The sequence below is a fragment of the Salarias fasciatus genome, chromosome 16, assembly GCF_902148845.1.
Source record: "Salarias fasciatus chromosome 16, fSalaFa1.1, whole genome shotgun sequence".
Classification (NCBI taxonomy): domain Eukaryota; kingdom Metazoa; phylum Chordata; class Actinopteri; order Blenniiformes; family Blenniidae; genus Salarias; species Salarias fasciatus.
The window spans coordinates 22,520,877-22,540,386 of NC_043760.1; positions in this window are offsets into that span (position 1 = coordinate 22,520,877).

Consider the following 19,510-nt stretch of genomic DNA (forward strand, 5'->3'; position numbering starts at 1 on the left):
AATATTTTATTAATACATTCCCGGTTAAGCCGTAATTGTAATTCCTCTAAACAGAGTACTTATAGTTTATTTAGAATTAATGTGAGTGTTTAGAATCGTTCTTGTTTTGACAAGCTTGTGTTGATATTCTATATAATGTGTTGAATTTACACCAGCTCGTGTGTTGCATCTTGCTCTTTGCAAATGTGCTTTGATTGGGACACGTATGAGGAAGCCATGCATAAAATTTATGCATGACTGATGCAAAGTTCAGTAGGCCCATGCCAAACAAAATGCTGTTCAATTAAAGAGGAAGTAATGGCATCCTATATAATAGAGGATATCTGCGCATACATAAACTGACAGAAAAGCATGATGGCTCATTCATGTCCTGCTATGTAATTTAGTTAATGCATTTCCCCTTGCTCTTTAAAACACTTGCACATTCAAATTTGCCGTCATAATCTCTATGACAGAGGACATTAATTATGTTCGTTGGCTGATCTCTGTTTCTTCGCAACATCTCTGATTAAAATTTCACACGTTGTAATGATGTGCTTCAGAGCTAGAAGCTGTGAAATTTACTAAGCAGTCAGTGGGCTTGAATTCCCATTCTTTGGAGGCTTGTTTAACAGCCCCCCCCCTGCACACCCCCCACCAAGAAAGGGGGAAAAAAATAATAAACATAATAAAACTGCAAGTATAATCCAAATCAAAGCTGTTAAATGGGTGAGGAAAAGCTTTATTTACATGCAAATGGCCATATATCTTAGCAACTTGTTCATTAAAATATTGTGCAAATGAGGAAACAACAAAGCAGTAACTTCTCTCCAGATATGTGGGTTCAAATTTCATATTTGGGAAGTTTAATTAAGCAATAGATTATATTTTGAAAGGCGCGTTCACTTTAATGAATCCCCAGAGACTGCAGATAAACACTGCAATAGTATCAAAGCATTCATCTATTTAATGGATGTGAAAATTAGGGATGTAAATGGCTTTGAGCCTTTATTTTCATTGCTCATGGGAATATTTACCGGATAAAGACGACACTTACGTAACCTACATTAGACATATACTTGCATTTTTGGAATTCACATAAATAGTACTCCACCATTTCCAAGGATAAACACTAAGTACTTGTTCAAAACACGTTTCAAACAGCTGCACATCACAAATATTTAAAGCACCTTTTGCGCTTTTTTTTTTGTTTTTTTTTTGGGATTTTCTGCTTTATTTTCTGTGAAATTAAATACTGCCACTTACATGTCTGCGCATCGCGACAGCCACTGTCTCTGATTCTCATTTTTCTGTGTGGGCGAGCTCCTGTTTGATCGAAAGAGCATATCTTCAGAGCACCACTGGTCATTTTTAGCTTTCTCAATAAGATGTTTGTCTGAGTGCGGCTCTATATTCTGCAATCCCGAAACAGTGCAGAGTCAGTGAACCCTGGTACATTGTGTGATGGAGGACTGCTACGTGCCCAACATTCACCTCTGTGAGGCCGGCTGTTGTTTATCCCTGTAATGTCCATTTTATTGGGAATCTCAGCGAGCCTTCACACTACCTGCTGTGCTCAGCAGTGTGGAGAAGCCGGGGCCAGTGGAGTGGTGGTCAGTGTCTGTCAATCACCATCACAAGGATCAGTTAGCAGCCATCACTCTGCCCAGATGTTGCCCGTCTTCTGTCTCATCCACTGATGATGCTTTCCTTCCCGTTATTTGTTGTGCGAGCTTTCTGCCGTCGGCCATCGTCAACTAATGCAATCTGGCACGTTTGACTTCCTGCTTTGTGTTCTTTATTGTTAAGAAATATAACTGGAAATGTATGCTTACTACTTAAAAAAAAAAAAAAGGCTGAAGAAAATTTGTTATTTTTCAACCTCAAGGGAGGCTGTTTGTTTCTGTGTTTGTGTTGGAGTCTATAAAGGGGAGGGCTGATGTTGGGGAAGAGAGCAGTCAGAGGTGATAAGAAGGGAACACCACAATATACTCTAGCTGTTGGAAAACAAACAGAAAACATTGATTTTATCATTTTTACAGACACCCAAAGCTCACTGTGGTTGATGTTTACCTGACACGAAGTAAACAGCATATTGGACTCTAGACTTTCTACTCTGCATTTCATTTGCTGCCGTGCCCTCGGTATATGTATTTCTTTGACCTGTTCCCGCCCCTAATTTTCTCCATCACATTCAGAGCAGACCCGCCAACGGTCAGCTTCATTACAGCCAATATCTTAAATCACCTCTCATGTGTTACCCAGCAGTTTGAAGCTTGGTCTCCTCTGAATCGCAGTCATTTAAATGTTCCTGCGCTGATTGTGGGTGCAGGTGGTAATACATTAAGGGACTGAGACAGCCAGTGGCACAGTGCTGAAAGACCTTTGTCCATTTGCACTAAGTTTCCCCTCACATTCGGAGGCATGTCGATCTAATTAGGCCAATGGTTTTGACTGTGGCCATATTCATATGGGACAGCTCACTTTAAGTTGTACAACAAGGTGATTCTACATCATATATACTCCACCAGGCCAATAGATTATGCCATGGTCTAGGGAATTTCAAGAAGAAATTGTACATTAATGAAAGCAGAGAATGGCTGTGGAGAAGAATTGTGATGGGGTTATTGCTCTTTTCCTCCTGCTCCTTTAAGTAAAGGAGCCTCGGATCTCATGAGAGGTAAAGATGTCTGGGGCACATAACGCTACTTTTATAAAAAGATGATATGGTAGAAGAAATGAAAATAGGCTTTATGCACTTCAACAAAAGTGTATTTAAAACAATATTTTAAGGTTCAACAATATTTAATTATGTCTGAAAGTACCGCGTGTCAAATCAATGGCCTTGGTTGATTTTTCTAAAAGCAACTTGTCTTTGAGTTCGAACCACATTGAGTTCTCTGTATGTCTCTGTCTCTCAATGATGAGCTCTTCAAGCAGGTAAAAGCTTCAGAAAGCCCTCGGTCCATTTCCATTCTAGCTTCCAGCAGTGTGAGTGGTGTGACAGCCTCTTGGGGCAAAGGGATTATTGAGATCAGGCCTCCCCCAGCTCTATGCCTCTGGCCCAGCCAGGCGAGCCAACCCAGTCAGCTCCTCAAGCCCCCCAGTGCCTTACAGAGCAGCCCACCAGGCGCACAGAGAGCAAAGAGGCACCAGGGACCCCTCTAATTGTCCATGCTTTGGGCAGCTCTCTGGCAAGCCAGCATGAAGAAGGCCCCCAGTCCCAAGGCTGTCCCACTGCTCCTGCTCAGCCCTCACTCACAGATTCTGAGGACGATATAGTATCTGCTTTGAGGCTTTACGTTTTTCTCAGGCTGTCCTATAGTACATCTGGAAATGTCGAACGTCTTTGAAAAATCTGCTTTCAACATGTACAAGGTGTGTACTCTAGCTTCTGTGGTAAAGTGGGAATAATGTTTTCCTTTTATTTGAAAGCTTCACAAGGTCTCTTTTAACCTCAATAATTGGGGAATCTGAAAAAACAACAACAAATAAGATGAATTAATATCAAAAGGATTGTTATAAGATAGGTACAAACGAGTGATCAGAACATCCACAGCCACACATTCACATCTACAGGCAATTTTAGAAACAACAACAACAACAAAAAAACTCAGGAAGCTCATGCAGCCACATAGAGAACATGCAAACTCCACACAGATTGGTCCATCTCATACTCACGTAGTGTGAACCATGGCGAAAATAATATAGTTTATTGCAAAAACAATTAACTCAGATCATTTTAATGCATGCAAAAAATATTTTGTTGCAAATCGAACAATTGTTTTCCCCTCGTAGTTGTAAAAAACAATATATGAGCGTTCCAGGTAAATGTGCTCTAAGTTGAACAAAAACCGTACCCCTGCATGTGAGCCTCATACGAGCGGGCTCACTCTGTCGTTAAACAACAATCCCTTAAACAACAAGAAATTTTCATTTATGCAAACCATTTCTTTGCGCGCCGTCTGGAGGACATCTTTTCAGGACGAGCTGCTGTTGGGAGCGGGAGGAGCTGCGGAGGCCACGGCTGCTGGGGACTGGATGAGGAGTGACAAGGCCACCCATACAAAAGGAGGGGCAGCCTCTTATCATGCGGGTGGGGGGAGGGGAGGCAAATGAATGAGTACAGCCACAATAATAAACACACAATTACATTGATACCTTTTGAGTGCTTCTTTGCCATTCATGGTGTGTGCCGCGGTCCTTCATCAGTCTTAACAGAGGTGACCTCATTATTTTCTTCACTAAACACATCAGACAATAATGCCTCAGTTAACTCAGCACCAACGACAACTCAGGATTTATACGTGTAAGGAGAGGTTGGAGAAAAATGCCACCACGGAGGACAAAATTATGAAGCCATGCACTGACAAGGTTGTTGTCAGAAGATGTTGAGAATTATTTACGGCGTGTGTGTGTGTGTGTGTGTGTGTGTGTGTGTGTGTGTGTGTGTGTGTGTGTGTGTGTGTGTGTGTGTTCTGCCTTCTAACTGCATGATCAGCCAAACAGAACTAAATGCACTTATGAGCCACTATAGCATCTAGGCAAGTAATATTATTCTCAAGGCTGACAAAACTGTGCAATTACTTTGCGCGCGCTAGCACTCATTAGCAATATATACATGGCGCCATATCCTCCGCCACTTAATTAAAGTGATTTCCTCAATTATACCTCTCCCTTTTAATTTATTAATAGACAACACCCGCGAGATGACAAATTCTGCATTGACAACATGTGGACCTTTGGTATTGTGGGATCTAATAAGCCTGTTACAGATGATTACTCTGAATATAATTCGGTTGTATCATCAGGAACTTCTCATTTGAGCATTTTATTGGAAACTGTCAGCGAAAAAGGAACCAGTGTGTGTGTGTGTATGTGTGTTTATATATATATAGTTGTGGCTGGTAACTTTGAGTTTCTGTTGTGGACTACCTTGAACAAGTGTCTGGGGGTAAAAAAACAAGTCCAAATGTGTTCGTGTTGTGCATATTGTGCAACCGCTGAAAAAGTTATGAGCACAGTAAATAGGTAGTTACGCATGCTGGTCATGCCAGGAACAGCTATGCGAAGGATAGCCAGACAATAGCCCCTAACTGGACTGTGACAGGGTAATTACTGTGCGTACATAATAAAATTCTCTTTACATAGGTCACTCGGAAAGTGTAATTTAAAAAGCGTTATAGATTATTTTTATTGAAGCAATTAAATCAAAAAGCAAAAAGTAATTAAGTGTGGAGGTAATAATAGTGTTGGTCAACAGCATTTGTTTTGAGAGAGGGATTTGTCAGCCTCACCTCCCTAATGCAGCACACACATCCTTTAATTTACAATCTACGGTTTTATTATGTTAAACTGTTTTTTTTTATTCACAATTATGTTTAGAATGCAAAAAAAAAAAAAAAAACTGAGCAGGATTTAATGAAATCATTATCATGAGTGATAATTTTGAGTAAATGCTAGATTTGAATTATCATCTCCCTCAATGTAGTAAATTAATGAATCGTTACTATTCATACTACTGGTTCATAATTATGTTAAATTGGCTGTCTTATCAGCAGTCAAAGACTTGGGATTATCAGCTTCTTGACTGTGTGGACTGTGCCAAATTCCTTGTGGATATGCGCCTGTTCCCTGCACAAAGGAGAAAAGGAAAGATAATATTAGGAGGTTAAACTCCACAATTTTCTCTTAAAAGATGTAAGGAGAGCTATTGCACAAATGCACTCCTGCTTTATGAGGGAAATCAGACTGACGGGTCTGCGGGGCATTAACATCCACTTGACTTTCAGTGCAGTCGATTTTACAAGCCAATACATACATGTAGCTGACACATCAACAGTGTTGATCTCTGCAATTGTGTCAGGTAACTGAATTCAGATGATATGTTAATGCGGAGGGGAAATATGTTGCCCTCGTTAGCATATGGGCCACTTGCATTTCAGAAACTTATTATCATCATGCAGCCTGCACATTTCTGGAAATAACAGGAATAATCTAATTGTCAGGTAAAATAAAACGACTCGGTGGGGTCAAAGATAATTTGTTCAAAATGGAAATGGGGTCGTTAAATTAAGTGGGAAATCTTTGTGAATCAAATAAATCTGATCAGCGTTTCACATAAAGTCTGGTCTTTGTAGAGGGAGTACAATGATTTGAAATAATGTATATGGAAGAAAATTTAAATAACCATAAAATATGTTGGAATCAAAGAAAATAGATTAGGAGAACATCTGTCTCATTTTCAATGGACTTATTAAGAATCCATACTGTAAATCTTGTTTGAGGGATATGAGCCCAATCAGCAGATACTGCTAAACTCAATCACCTGCAAAAGAAAACAAATAGCTTTATGCACAGACAGCTAATCAGCTGCGTGAGTCTCGAGCTTTAACTGCTCACCATTCGCCCACCATTATTGCTTGCAACATCAGGCCCGGTGTCATTTATGTGCAAGAAAAAGAAGTGATAATAACCAGTCACATGTCATTTGATCGCTCTATAAATAGTTGTATAATTGTAGAGGTTTAACTACCAAATGCAACATGAATGAAACAATTACTGTATCTACTGGAAGTGTTTTATTTATTCATTCAATCTTAAGTACTAAAAGGAATGATTGTTGATGGTTTCATCTGATTTAATATTTAAGACTTTTAAAATCTGATGCAAAAGTTTGCAAAATCCTTTTGTTCCCCGCTCCTGTCATTGGGAATGCGAACAGCAGAGGGCAGCTTGAATACATAAATACAAACTAGAAGGGTGCATCTCTCAGTCATCAAAGGCATGCACTGGTTTACATCTCCGGTTCCCAGCACACAGCTCAGCTCCTGTCTGACAGCTGGCTGGACCGCAGAGAGCCGCAGACTGTGATCAGCATCAACCCTATCACAATACCACACTGGGGACACAGTGGAGGAAGTGGAGAATAAAAGAACTGTGGAGTGACAGGTAATTGACCAACACCAGCCAAGTAGCAGGTAATGTTTTTGAAAGCTCTGTGTCAATTTGTAAGCCACATATAATCTGAAGCTCTCTCTGTCTTTTTCCTCCCTCTCTCCCCGTCTGCCTCGTTTTTTTTTTTCCAGCAGGTTGCAGAGAGTTACAGCACCTGCTGCTGAAGAACAACCTCAAAGACAACACTCGATGCTGCTTTTATTGTTAAACCTGTGTTCAGCCATTGTCTGCCCTCCCTCCTGAGCTTCATCTCCCCCCGTTCTCCCCCTGTCTCTCTCTCTCTTCCACGCTGCCTTTCTCTCTAACCCTCTCTCCCTCACTGTGGCTCAAGATGAATCTGCCAGCATGTGCCCATGCTCTTCATCACTGTCAGATGCCCCATGGTGGTCCTCCTCCTCTTTCTCAAACTGGGCACCAACCGCTGGCTAGAATTATTCCTCACCTCCAAAACTCTCCCCACTGTTTCTAAATAAATGTGGCTGTAGTAACCGAGGAGTGTTGCTCATCCATCTTTACCGCGCCGTGTGTGCAGAGTGCAGTGTTTACTGAACTAGACAGAGAGTCTAATAAGCCACACAGTGAGTGTAAAAACACAAAGCACAGAGTGTAACGTCGTGCATTAGGTTCCTGGCATTGGCTCAGACTGGTGATTTGCTCTACATAATTTAAAAGAATTATGATAGGAAGCATATACTAGCTTTTTTTAGGCATTTTCATATATGTATATATATATATATATATATATATATATATATATATATATATATATATATATATATATATATATATATATATATATGTGTGTGTGTGTGTATGTATATATATATATATATATATATATATATATATATATATATATATATATATATATATATATATATATATATATATATATATATATAGTCAGCTACTCTGCTATTTTAAATTAACAACTCAACATTTCTGTCCTGAAATAAATACTGGTTAATATAAAAGACACTGCAGTTCATAGTTCACAGTTCTTCTGAGATGCATTTTGAAATGCAGATTTCATACAGGTGTATTTAATTGACCAAGATTCCTGCTACTGATAATCCAGTGAATCACCTAATGATTAAGAATATAATTCATATTCTTTCTTTTACCATTTAAAAAAAAAAGTACTATCAACAACAATGCTTTCACCTGTAATTAAATACAATACAAGCAATGTTAACAACACTATACAAGTGCTCAAGCGCGAGATCTATTAGGTTTGTAAACTCAAGTTGTTTTTCTTCATTGTAGCAGCTCATTAGCAGCTGTTTGGCCATTTAAATTAGAGCCATTGAAAAGGTTTACTGATAGATAAGAGACTGTTTTTGTTTCACTTGACACAAGAATAACTGCTGATGTTGGATTTGTAATTACGGCTCAAAAGATAGCGGCACCATCTGTTGACACGACGGTGAGGAGTTGGCTTGAGTGTCAGGATGCCGGCTAAAGATACAGAGCTGCATGCTCCGGCGTAATGTTTATGCAGGAGACACCTACACATGCTGGACTGGCTGCATGCAGCCGCTGCTGGACGAGGTGTGTGTGTGTGTGTGTGTGTGTGTGTGTGGTGATTTCTCCTCTCTGCGTTGGTTATCAGCAGACAATTAAAGAGGATACGTTCGTTTGTTTTTCTTTGAGGTAATTAAGCTCTTCCACATGACTGATGTTGTCCTTATTGTCCCCTCCTCAGTGGAAGTGCGACTCATTTCCAGTCCTTCTTTACATTTACTGAAATGGATTTTTGTCTTACGCCATTAAATTCTTAGAATTTAAAAAAAAAACAGGTTTCCTTTTCACAAAAAAAAAAAAAAAAAACTTGATATATGCTGTTTCATTAAGAAAATACCTGCAATCCAACTTGCCTGGCTGTTAAGTGAGATGACTTGCAACACTCGACATTCGGTTGATCTCATGTGGCTCCAGCCAGGACTTTTTCTCTTTTCACAGTGAAACTCATTCCTCAACACAAACGCACATATTAAGTTCCCCCAAGTTCAATTTTAAATGGTTTTGTAATTAACAAGTAAGCCAAGCTTTAAAATGTCACATTTATTGTATTTTCATATCTCTGAAATTCAGTCCTGAAACAGAATGATGTGTGTTTTATAGCAGTTAAGATAAGAGGCTTACATAGTCGAAATCTCAATATAGATCATTTGACAAACGTCTTTGGTGGCCACTCGTTAAATTGGTTTCACCCGCATATTTGGGCCTTATTTAAAAGATATCTTTGAATAATGGTAAGCAGTTTAGCTCCTCTGAAAAGAGGAGGGTGAAGCAAATGAACTCCATTTCACTCTGTTTTGTTTAATCTATAATGTTGTAGGTTTTCTGCAGTCTTTTCTGGCTGAGTTTATAGCTTCTATATTCTGGCACAGATTAATACAGCTTAGGCACACCTATCTTGAATTTAAGGCAGTCTAATACTCCTTGTTGCATATCAAGGACACAAGAACATATTATCTGATCATTCCTTGCATTCATTACATTAATGAATCAAATATGAATAAGTGTTCCTTATAAAGTTCATTACCATAAACATTAATATTAATGTCATTATGCGGCCATGTTCAGCTTAAATTTCTAATGACGTGTTTCAATATGCCAGTGTTTGCAAAAATGAAAAAGGAAGCCACAGCACTCATCCTATAAGTGTTTTCTTGAATATGCACATTTTACAAGACAAATACAACAGGATTTGTTGTAAATAAAACTCTTATGGCAAATGCAAAACACGAATGCAGTTCAATTTCATGAAAGCAAAGATAATTTGCAGAATTCTATGTTTTTGAGTCTCTGTGTTTGTAATAATAATGTTCGTCTGCTACAAGTTGCTAGATCTATAGGAGTGGCTTTTTTCCCTTTGTTGTAGGGATTTTTCTGGAAAACAAAACAAGCCTGTGGAGGAAGGAACATTTCTAGAGGGTGAACAAAAAAAGATCCTCTTTATTTCACTGACATGGAGCTTGTGACACACTGATGTCTACACGCAGTGACTACACTTCATATCTCCAGGTTTTCCTTTCAGGAGAGAAAAAGCAACACACGATGCAGCTAATCATAGAGAAAAGCCACATCTGCACCTCAAGTATTCTGAGAAGCTGTTGCATGCTCAATTTTTTTTTTTTTTTTTTTGGGGGGGGGGAAGCAAATGCATCAACAAGCTGGTTGTGTTTTACCCCTGCTGAAACGCTGGCTGTCAGCAGAGCTCCCATCAAAAAGCAGCGGTACTATCCAGTGCCTAGAGCGTCTGGCTCTGTCCTCTTTTCCAGCCAGACCGGTCTCTGGCAGCTGCACGCATGCACACTGGCCGAGGTCAACGCTGTCACTTCAGAGGGCACTGTCAAATCTCAGCCAACGCTGGATGATGTGGGAGTGCTCCCTACAATCACCCAGATGTTTCCAATCAGCTGGACCTCTCCAGTCCTGCTCACACACACTTTTTAGGTGCTGGACTGGAGTGTGTCGCTGTTTTTTTATAAGAGTGGATGAGGAAATCCGATTAATTAAATGCTGACATTTCTGATTATCATTTGCATGGTTTTATTCTTAATCTAACTGCTCAGTTCATCTCTTCGCACATTTCTTGATTTTAAAAGAGGAAAAAGTGGCCCACAGATAGAACTATTTGTCTATTTTGCAACTGAGATACAACTTCAAGTGTATAGTATTCTAATTCTTCACTTTAATCTGGATATAATATTAATCATTTGTAATTATTATTATGATTATTTTATCACCTTTTATTGGGTGAGTGCGTAACTTTTACTTCATGGCATCAGTTTATTCTGGTTTACCAGCTGTAAACACACAACTATTATTGAAAATATTATTAAATAGTCATAGAAAGCATTGAGATAGTTCTGCTGTTTTTTAGTCAGTTTGATGTTTTTTCAACAATGTATTGATATAAATGGGGAAAAGCTACAAAATTACAACATCATGTCGCTCTTTGAGATTGAAATGTTCAAGTGTTTGGATGAGTTCCCTTATCAGTGATGTTACAATCAGGGATTAAATGATTCTTCAGAAAAAAGTGCTTCGTTTGCCTTCATTAGATTGATCTAATGATCGAAGTTGTACTGTCACACAATATGTGCATACATGTATTGTCAAAACACAACATGTTGTGTTGAGGTTGATACAACAGCAGGTGCATGAAATAGACTTGGCGTTAAACACGATCTGAAACTCAACAGCAAGTCTGTAACCACAAATCAGCGCACAAGCAGGAATAAAAAACACATATATATCTGTGAGAAGTTGGCACATTGTGCCCAATGACCTTGTCTATAAGTTACACTCGCAGAGAAACGGACCTAATCATTTATAACAGCAGGAAGAAGGGGCTGAGAAAAGGTGTGATATTCACCAGTTAACATCCGTCTTCACTACATACTCCGGCGGCAAGTGGATGATAACTTCAGAAGATAAACAAAGCAAGGGACAAAAAAAAAAAAAAAAAAAAAAAGAATACAAAAATGCACTGTGAATTTAAACATGAGATAACATTGAAGAAACATCGCAATGATTACGTGAAGAAGTTGTTCGTTCCCATTGTCAGCAGGTAAAAAAACCCACCACGATGAGCAGATGAGAAGGAAGAAACTTCTCATTTTTGATGAAAAGCTGTAGTTTAAACACAGTGAGGGAAACTTTTAAAAATCCACATAATGGACCGAATAGAAGGAACAGTAGCAATTTTTTTTCTTCAACACAGGTCCCAACAGGGTCATCCAATCACACAGCTATCAATATTATACCAAAGATAGGCAACTATTCTTGTCACAATTATGGCTCAATGGCTCCAACCCCTAATTTAAATCTTGATAATGTCCTCGTATTTTTTTTTTTTCTTTTTTCTTCTTACAAGTGTAGGAATAACCGCTCCGCAGAAAGCAAATGCATTAGACGTGACGGATGATATTATTTAATTCTGGATGCTTGTACCTCAAGGAGCAGAAATGTATCATCCTTGACTTCACAACAGCACAACAGTGAGACAAGGCGTGCCTCAGCCATCCAATGCAAATTACCACAATTTAGAGTGTTATATTCAGCAGGAGACCATTGCTAAATGGTCAGACAGGCTAGTCACAGATATTAAAATAAATTATGTCTAATTTGAATTTTAGTCACGCCACATTAACTAATAGAAAGTTATTAACATTTCAAAAGACGGAAAAAAAGCTTTTGCCTGCAAAATTAACAGTGGCTGGGTTGACCTGTAAGCCATGCAGTCTGATCACTGTAATGACAGTGTAATGGCATATTTACATTAAAATCTGCGCTGCTAATATGGGATTCAAAATGGGAGGCTCAGTCAAGGATTATTTAGTCTGGCCTGCTGGCCCCTCGCTGAATGTTTCTTTCTTAACTTCAATACAAAGCAAAAAGTTCTCATTTCATGACTATTTATGCGGCTGCTCTCTGTGGTTTGCGTTCCCTCTCACCGCCCTAATGTTCGCTTTACTCCCAACCTTTTATCTTTCATCTCCTCTCGCTTTTCCCTCCTTGGTCTTTAAAGGCAATTATCATTTCACTTCAGAAATGTCAAAATCCTGCACTTCACTTGTATCTGGAGGAGCCTTGTTGGGATGAATGGAATTCTTCAGCGACAGAGATGAGTAGCCCTCCTCCTCCATCCCCAAACCTTCTGATATTGGAGGCTTTGAAACAAGAGAATTTTCTTTGCATTTTAAATATTCCTAATTCATTTCCCCCCACCCTCTCTACTTTGATATTCTCCAAGAAACTACTGTGCTATTTCAAGATAGAGGACGTGAGCCCAGAAGTGATAGGATCACAGTGGTGGAGAGGTTTTAGGTTTAAGGTTTAATTGGTGTGAAAGCACTGAAGGAATGAATTTCTTGTAATGCTGAACACATTTTTTGATTTGACTGAAGCGCTGCAGCAGCGCATAGTTGAATATGACCTGTACCTACTTGACTTCAGTACAACCAGTATCACCAGGCTGCAGCTTCTGACTAAAATAGCTGATTTATTTATTTAATTTGACGACTGTTGGCTGAAGAAAGGAACAAAAAGATCGATACGTGGCATAGCTCAACAAGCTGAATGTTGATTTAATCAAGCTGTACTCAAAAAAATCCAATTAAAGTCTAATACAGATTATACCAGCAGAATAAACCTCAGTATTTGTAGTAAATGTGGTAACAATTCTCTTTTGTCAACAAAAGTTGTCCAGTTATCATTATTGTACAATATAAAAAAAGTCATATGTCTAGTTTATCAGTTTAAAAAAAAGAAATAAATGACACCTCAACAAATCATTATTTAGGTTAAGTTTCCAACAGGTGGTAGCTCAGAGGACAGAGGCAGCATGGTCAAACCTAAAGGAGGAAAACCTGCAGGTATAAAGTGTAAGCATTCGTCTGCATACATTTTATTGTGTATATTTTTGATCATTTTATGAGAATCAGTTTTTTTTCTTCAATCAAAGCTATTTCTATATTCTGTAAATGAACTTGTCATGTCAGCTTTAACACTTGTTAGCTTCTAGTTAAACACATTCTTATTAATATTATTTATTGTCCTTACGCAGAGTTCTGCTTAATGATGCTGAAAGTGTGTGTTTGAAAGATAATTGTTGCTCTGGAGTCTTTAAAGGTGCTCCGACTGTTCCGTCCCAGCCTCACCTTGCTGCCTTTTAGAAACAAATCTATTATTACCACAAGGGCTCCGCATGACTGCTGGCTGTGAATGCCTGGGCCTCAGACATCCTGCAGGTAGAAAGAGGTGCTACGTATTTAAAAATGCAAAAAAAATGACATCTAATGTTTAGCGTTGCTGCTTGTTTCCCAGACCCGGGGTAGACCTGACCATCTGCTCCCCTGGTCGGATGGAGCTATGCTTTTTGGCAGCGCTCAGAGCTATTCCATTGGCCTCCATCTCAAAGGACACCCAGTATTATCAGATTTCTCTTCCCTAGAAAAACCGAGACAGTGGCACTATAAGAATAACAATATGCTTAGAGAAGGAAGGGGGCGGGTGGGTGGAGGATAAAATGGGTGGAATGGAGGGAGCGGGACCACAATAACAACAAGTTGTCTTTCGAGCAGCCAGATTCTGTCACATTACAGATGGAATCACTTCAGAAACATGGAGAATTAATATCCTAATGAAGCTTGGAGTGGCCATTAGGTGTGTGTAATGTGGCTCCAGGGGGCTGGGATAGATGTCCAGCAGCTTTAGGCCCTTATTTGCGCGCAGTCACCTCAGCGGTTGCTTTTATTAGGGTAACATTAGAGGAAAAGGGAGAATGCCACAGAAAGATAGCTTTTTATTACTGTGGTTCCCAGGGAGCCGTGCTCTACCTGTCACAGGCACACAAAGCATGCTGTTTTAGTCCATTTTACAGCTAAATATCACGGTTACAAATGTTTCTGTCTATGGAACAACATTTGGGCTATTATCACCAAAGTGTTCCACTGCTGCCTGGAGATGAGTTATTTGGTCTAATGTTTCAAACTGTGTGAAAGGATTTCTGGGCAGACAGCTGTGAATATAAATTTCATTCACATTTTTCATTCACATTAATAAACTCAATTTCTCTTTTTTCTTTTTTCCATCTCTCCCTCTCTCTCTCTCCCTCTCTCTCTCTCTCTCTCTCTCTCTCTCTCTCTCTCTCTCTCTCTCTCTGGTTCTTTTGACAGGCCAATTGCATGCCTCTGCTTTTTATCTCCTTACATTTTCGGGGAACGAATTGCTCTCCTCTGTCACTGGGCTCCAGCCAGGAATTCATTTTTAGTGGGTCAAATGTTTCAGAATGTCATCTTTGACAGGAACCAACCAGCACGATGAACACAAGGAAAGACACGGCCAGCTGGAATTTTTTATTTTATTTTATTTTATTTTATTTTTTTTTTTCCGATCACCGCATACACTTAAGCATGGCTGCCGCGCAGTACACAAAGTACAGGCGCCAAATGTCTACGCAGAAATCAATATTGAATTAAAACACTCCCCTCTCATGAATAAAAAAGAAAAAAGAAAAAAAAAAACTAAAATGAATAATGGTGAGGGGCTATTGGAGCTGCAGGACTCTACAGTCAGCTAATGAAGGTTATGTTGCATGGCAGAATTCAGTAATTGCAAAGCACAAGTGAGGTATTAGACAGGATGTAGCTAATGGAAAACAATCACATTTAACATGGCTCCTTGGTTCTAGCTGTTCAATAAGTGAGCAGCAGGCTGGCTCACAGCAAACAGGAGGTGGGTAGATGGGGTGGGGTGGGGGTGGGGGGTTCCACGCAGCACAGGGCTTTAATGTGATCGGACTATAACAGACAATCTATTTACAGTGTGCTCTGGGGAGCTAATAAACAAATGTTGAGTAATTTCAGCCAGCAGTAATTACCCTTGCAGCTGACAAGGAGAGTGTGATACTCTCTCCTTCACCTCCGGCTCGGTCCAGGAGGTGTGGGCTCTTCGGAGCGGTCCTCCTCCACTCATAGAAGTGGCTCACGGCCAGCAGTCAAACATACAGAATCATTTACAGTACAGCACTTCTCTCCAGGCACCGGGGCGTCTCGCTCCACCAGCCATTGTTCTGTCTGGGTTTGGCGCAACGGCAAAACTTAAAGCTGATTTATGATTCATCCATCCATCCATTGTCTCCATGTATTGTAAATAAACAGAAGCCCATTTACAAATGATTTCAGGAAGACATTCTTTTGGCGACAGCGCTGCAGTTTCCCAGTCCCGTCTTTATCAGAACAGCTGAGGAAGAAAACAAATATTGAGTGTGGGAAGCAGACAAATTACCGAGCAGGTTAGCCAGCCACAGAGGCCAGAGGCGTCTTTATCCAGAGAGCTCAGATTTGATCCTTCAGTGACAGTGAAATAGATTTTTATGCAAATGTCTCAATCGATCCCCGTGCCTTCTTTAAATAGACAGAGATGTAGGAAATTGCATGTTGTTAGATAGAGATAATCGTTATATGAAATAATCACTGCTCCACCATGCCTTTAACAGTATATACAACATTTTCTGATTTCCATGTATTTTTTGCTCAGTTTTGTCACACTGACTAAATGACCATTTTTTCTGTTACCACAATCTTCCAGCTTTTTTTTTTTTTTTTTTTTTTTTTTTTTTTAACAACTTGTGCCACACTAACACTTTCTGGCACTGGCAACAGTGCATTAGCCTTAGCCCCCTCCGTCTCCCTGACCAGTACGGCACAAACAATGCCACATATCAGATCCCTGTGTTCTCCTCAGAATAACAAGAAGGGAGTGGAGCCGTGACGTGAGGGGTCCAGTCTGAGGGGCTGACAGACGGATAGTGAGCCAGCCTGTCCCTTATCCTCAGACAGGCAGATGTCCCCTCTCCCTGCGTGGCCGGCTGCTGACCAGGGGAGAGCCAGGCGGCTGCTGAAATGAAGAAACTTGAGAGCTCCTCAGGGGGTGAGCTGGTCATTTGATGTCCAGCACAAGGGCAGGGTGTGATGCTGAATGAGCTGAGAGAGGCAGCCTCTGCAGTCTGTTACAAAGGCCCAGTCTGATGGGTGGGGAAGGAGGAAAAATAGCCAGTACGGACAGACCATTACTACATTTCGTCCATTTTGTCAGATAAAATAGCGAGGAAGCACGTGTGAGGATTTGATGCGGAGTCGACAACGTACCAAAATTAAAAGAAATCACCGAGCATACGCATAAAATCTTCATCACTATTTATTAGTCCTTGCAAAACTTTTGCAGTTATTCCCTTTGTTATGGCGAGGAGGAGTGCCTGATGAATCAGTGGACAAAGGGGGGAGTGATACTGACAATATCTACAACTGAAGTCCCATTGAAATATGTGAAGTGCAGTCACAGAGGAACCATGGCATCTTTCTTACCTGGCCTGGGTTCAGTCTTGCAGGCAGCAGAGAGTCCTTTGAAGGCTACAGAGAGGAGATGAGAGGAAGCCCTGCCTGCAGAGGGATCAGCTATGCCGAAGTGCCAGCGCCACAGTGCTGTAATTAATCGCCAGCAATGCAGCCTCGGTCTTGCAGCCCCGCTCAACTTTCTTCCCTCACGACAAAACCTGCGGTCAGAGGATGTTAGGCAACATTAACTGCCTGTACCATTTCCATTTTCTCAGAGAGAGCTGGCGGTGGTGTGCGTGGGGGTGTCCCGGGGTGGGTCTGTAGATATAGGACTGCTGTGGGGGCTCAGGCGAGGAGAGCGACGGTGCATAAGCCATGGCTATGTACCTTTCATCTTGGAGGAGATTTGGAGAGGTTTCAGACCACAGAGACTTCTTAATTCTCACTAATTCATTTGCGTTCCAGATTCACTGGGCCTGGGATAACCTGAGAATGATAATGAACTCGCAAGGGGAGTGCACGGTCCCTTGCCTTTGAATGTGCTCAGAATAGATTCAGATAATCTTTCCTTGTGAATCTTTCTGGAGGAGAAGAATCCTATTAGGAGTGATTGCTTGTCATGAGATGTTCATGAAGTCGAGAGGTCTGAGTGGTGGACACTCACCCTTGGTTTTTCAAATACAGAAATGCAATATGGATGTAACCATGGGAAACTGTATATAGTGCATAAAAAGATAAGTTTCCGGATTCAAAATCACACTTCATAATGAATATTTATTCGCAGGCTGCATGCTCTTCAATCAATACCTTCTACCCACCAGCTTATATAAAATGTGTTTTCTCATCTTGGAAATCAAGCTTCATCCAAACAATATATTATCATTACAAATGAGGGGGCAGTGTATTTACATTTATGGATTAAAATGCCACATTTTCAATACTACGCTGGAATAACCAGGCCTGTGTGTGTTTAAGGTAAAAGCACTAGTTGGCAAATAAAAACACTCACCAGTATTGTTTTTCTCTCTTTTCCCTCTGCTGTTTATGTTTTACATCTTTTTTTTTTATTATTATTATTATTTTATTAGAAAAGAAAACATAATTTAAAAATCAAACTCATTTTTGCAACTGCATTTCAGACACTTGGAAGAAAACTGTTTGTCCTTCGCTGTCAGAGTACGAGTGAAATTTAGATTCAGAGAGACTTTTCCATATGCTTCTTTATAGCCGGCTGACAATGAATAGAGAGATTTTCGAGAGATTTATAGGTCTGTGGAGTTCTGAGGGATAGATTGCAAACTCTTGTGAAAAAAAGGGAGGGAAAGCTGCCTTACTTCAGGGCTGGTCTCATCTTTGGTCAAACAGAAGTGAGCTTAATTTGTGGGTCTGCCTGGGGAATTTCAAAGGAAAAAAGCTTTGAGTGACGCCAAGCTTGAGCTCCCTGATGTTAGTGAGATGAATGAAAGCAGGGTCTGTAGGCTACAGGCCTTCTCACACTCTCACATTAACAAAGGTCTTTTAAGTTCTCATCAGGATAATTGTATAGCGAGCGGTGAAAATACAAGAGAGAGTTGTGGAAGAGCGAGACGGCACTTCAGCAGTCACAAGACAAAGTCGTGACAGTCATGTCGCGTCCGCGTTATAATGAACGGCTAAAAGAACAACGCCGTCTGATAAACAAAGCTTGAAGGGAGATTGAAAAATAGACAATTATTCAAAGTGTTTTATGACAAGAAAATATGCACAGCGATGCTTTGGTTTGAGTCCTCTCATTTTTCAGAGGAACAGATATAATCTGTTTTTGATATATCTATATATTACTATTGAATTACTGTGAACACATATTATCATTATTGTTATTATTCCCTTTCAATTCAGCTGAATTTGATTTGTACCCTTTATATTTTCTGAGATATTTCTTATTCTATTTTATTCTTTTCTATTCTGTTCTGGCCGTGGGGCTCTTGAGCCAATCTCGGTTGTTTATGGGTGAAGTCAGAGAACCCCGTCAACAGGTAGCCAGTTCATCACAGGGTAAACAGAGAGACACAGTATCTGTTTGAGTTTTTTTTTTTTTTTTTTTTTTAAATGAACATTTGGTACAAGTTTATAGAAATAAAAGAAACAAAGTTCAGTTAATGTGCTGCCTTAAACGTCACACTGATCTAGTCCTTCATCTCTTTTACTTATGTTAGATAACATACGTCCAGTGAGCTCTAATATCTCACGAACAACATAAAAGGACACTGATTCCTTCACTGGTTCCTATCACAGAAAATACAAGAATTCATTCTCCTCCTCTTGGTGTATTTCAACAGAAGACTTACTGTGCTATTGTACAGAACTGCCTGGCCTTGATAGAATGACCTAACATTTTGACAGGACAAAATATAAAGCTGCTCTTTATTCCGCGAACAATTCACCAGACACAAGCATGGGAATGGCTTTAATCAAGAGAAATGTGGGTGTGCTGAATGATTTATTTCAGGCATTGCTTTATGTACAAAGAAATCTCAAACATTGCTAAGGGTACAAGCCGTAATAGGGGCCCACTCAATTTTCCCTGAAAGCCGGTGCGGTTGTTGCTGTGAAGTATTTACAAGTGCGATCTGATCAGCCTCAGAGGTTCGCCAACGAGACAGATGATTAGGTACAGCAAACGAGCCTCATCACCGGCGAAAATTGATGACTCAGTGCCGGATGACAGACAACTCAATTTATAT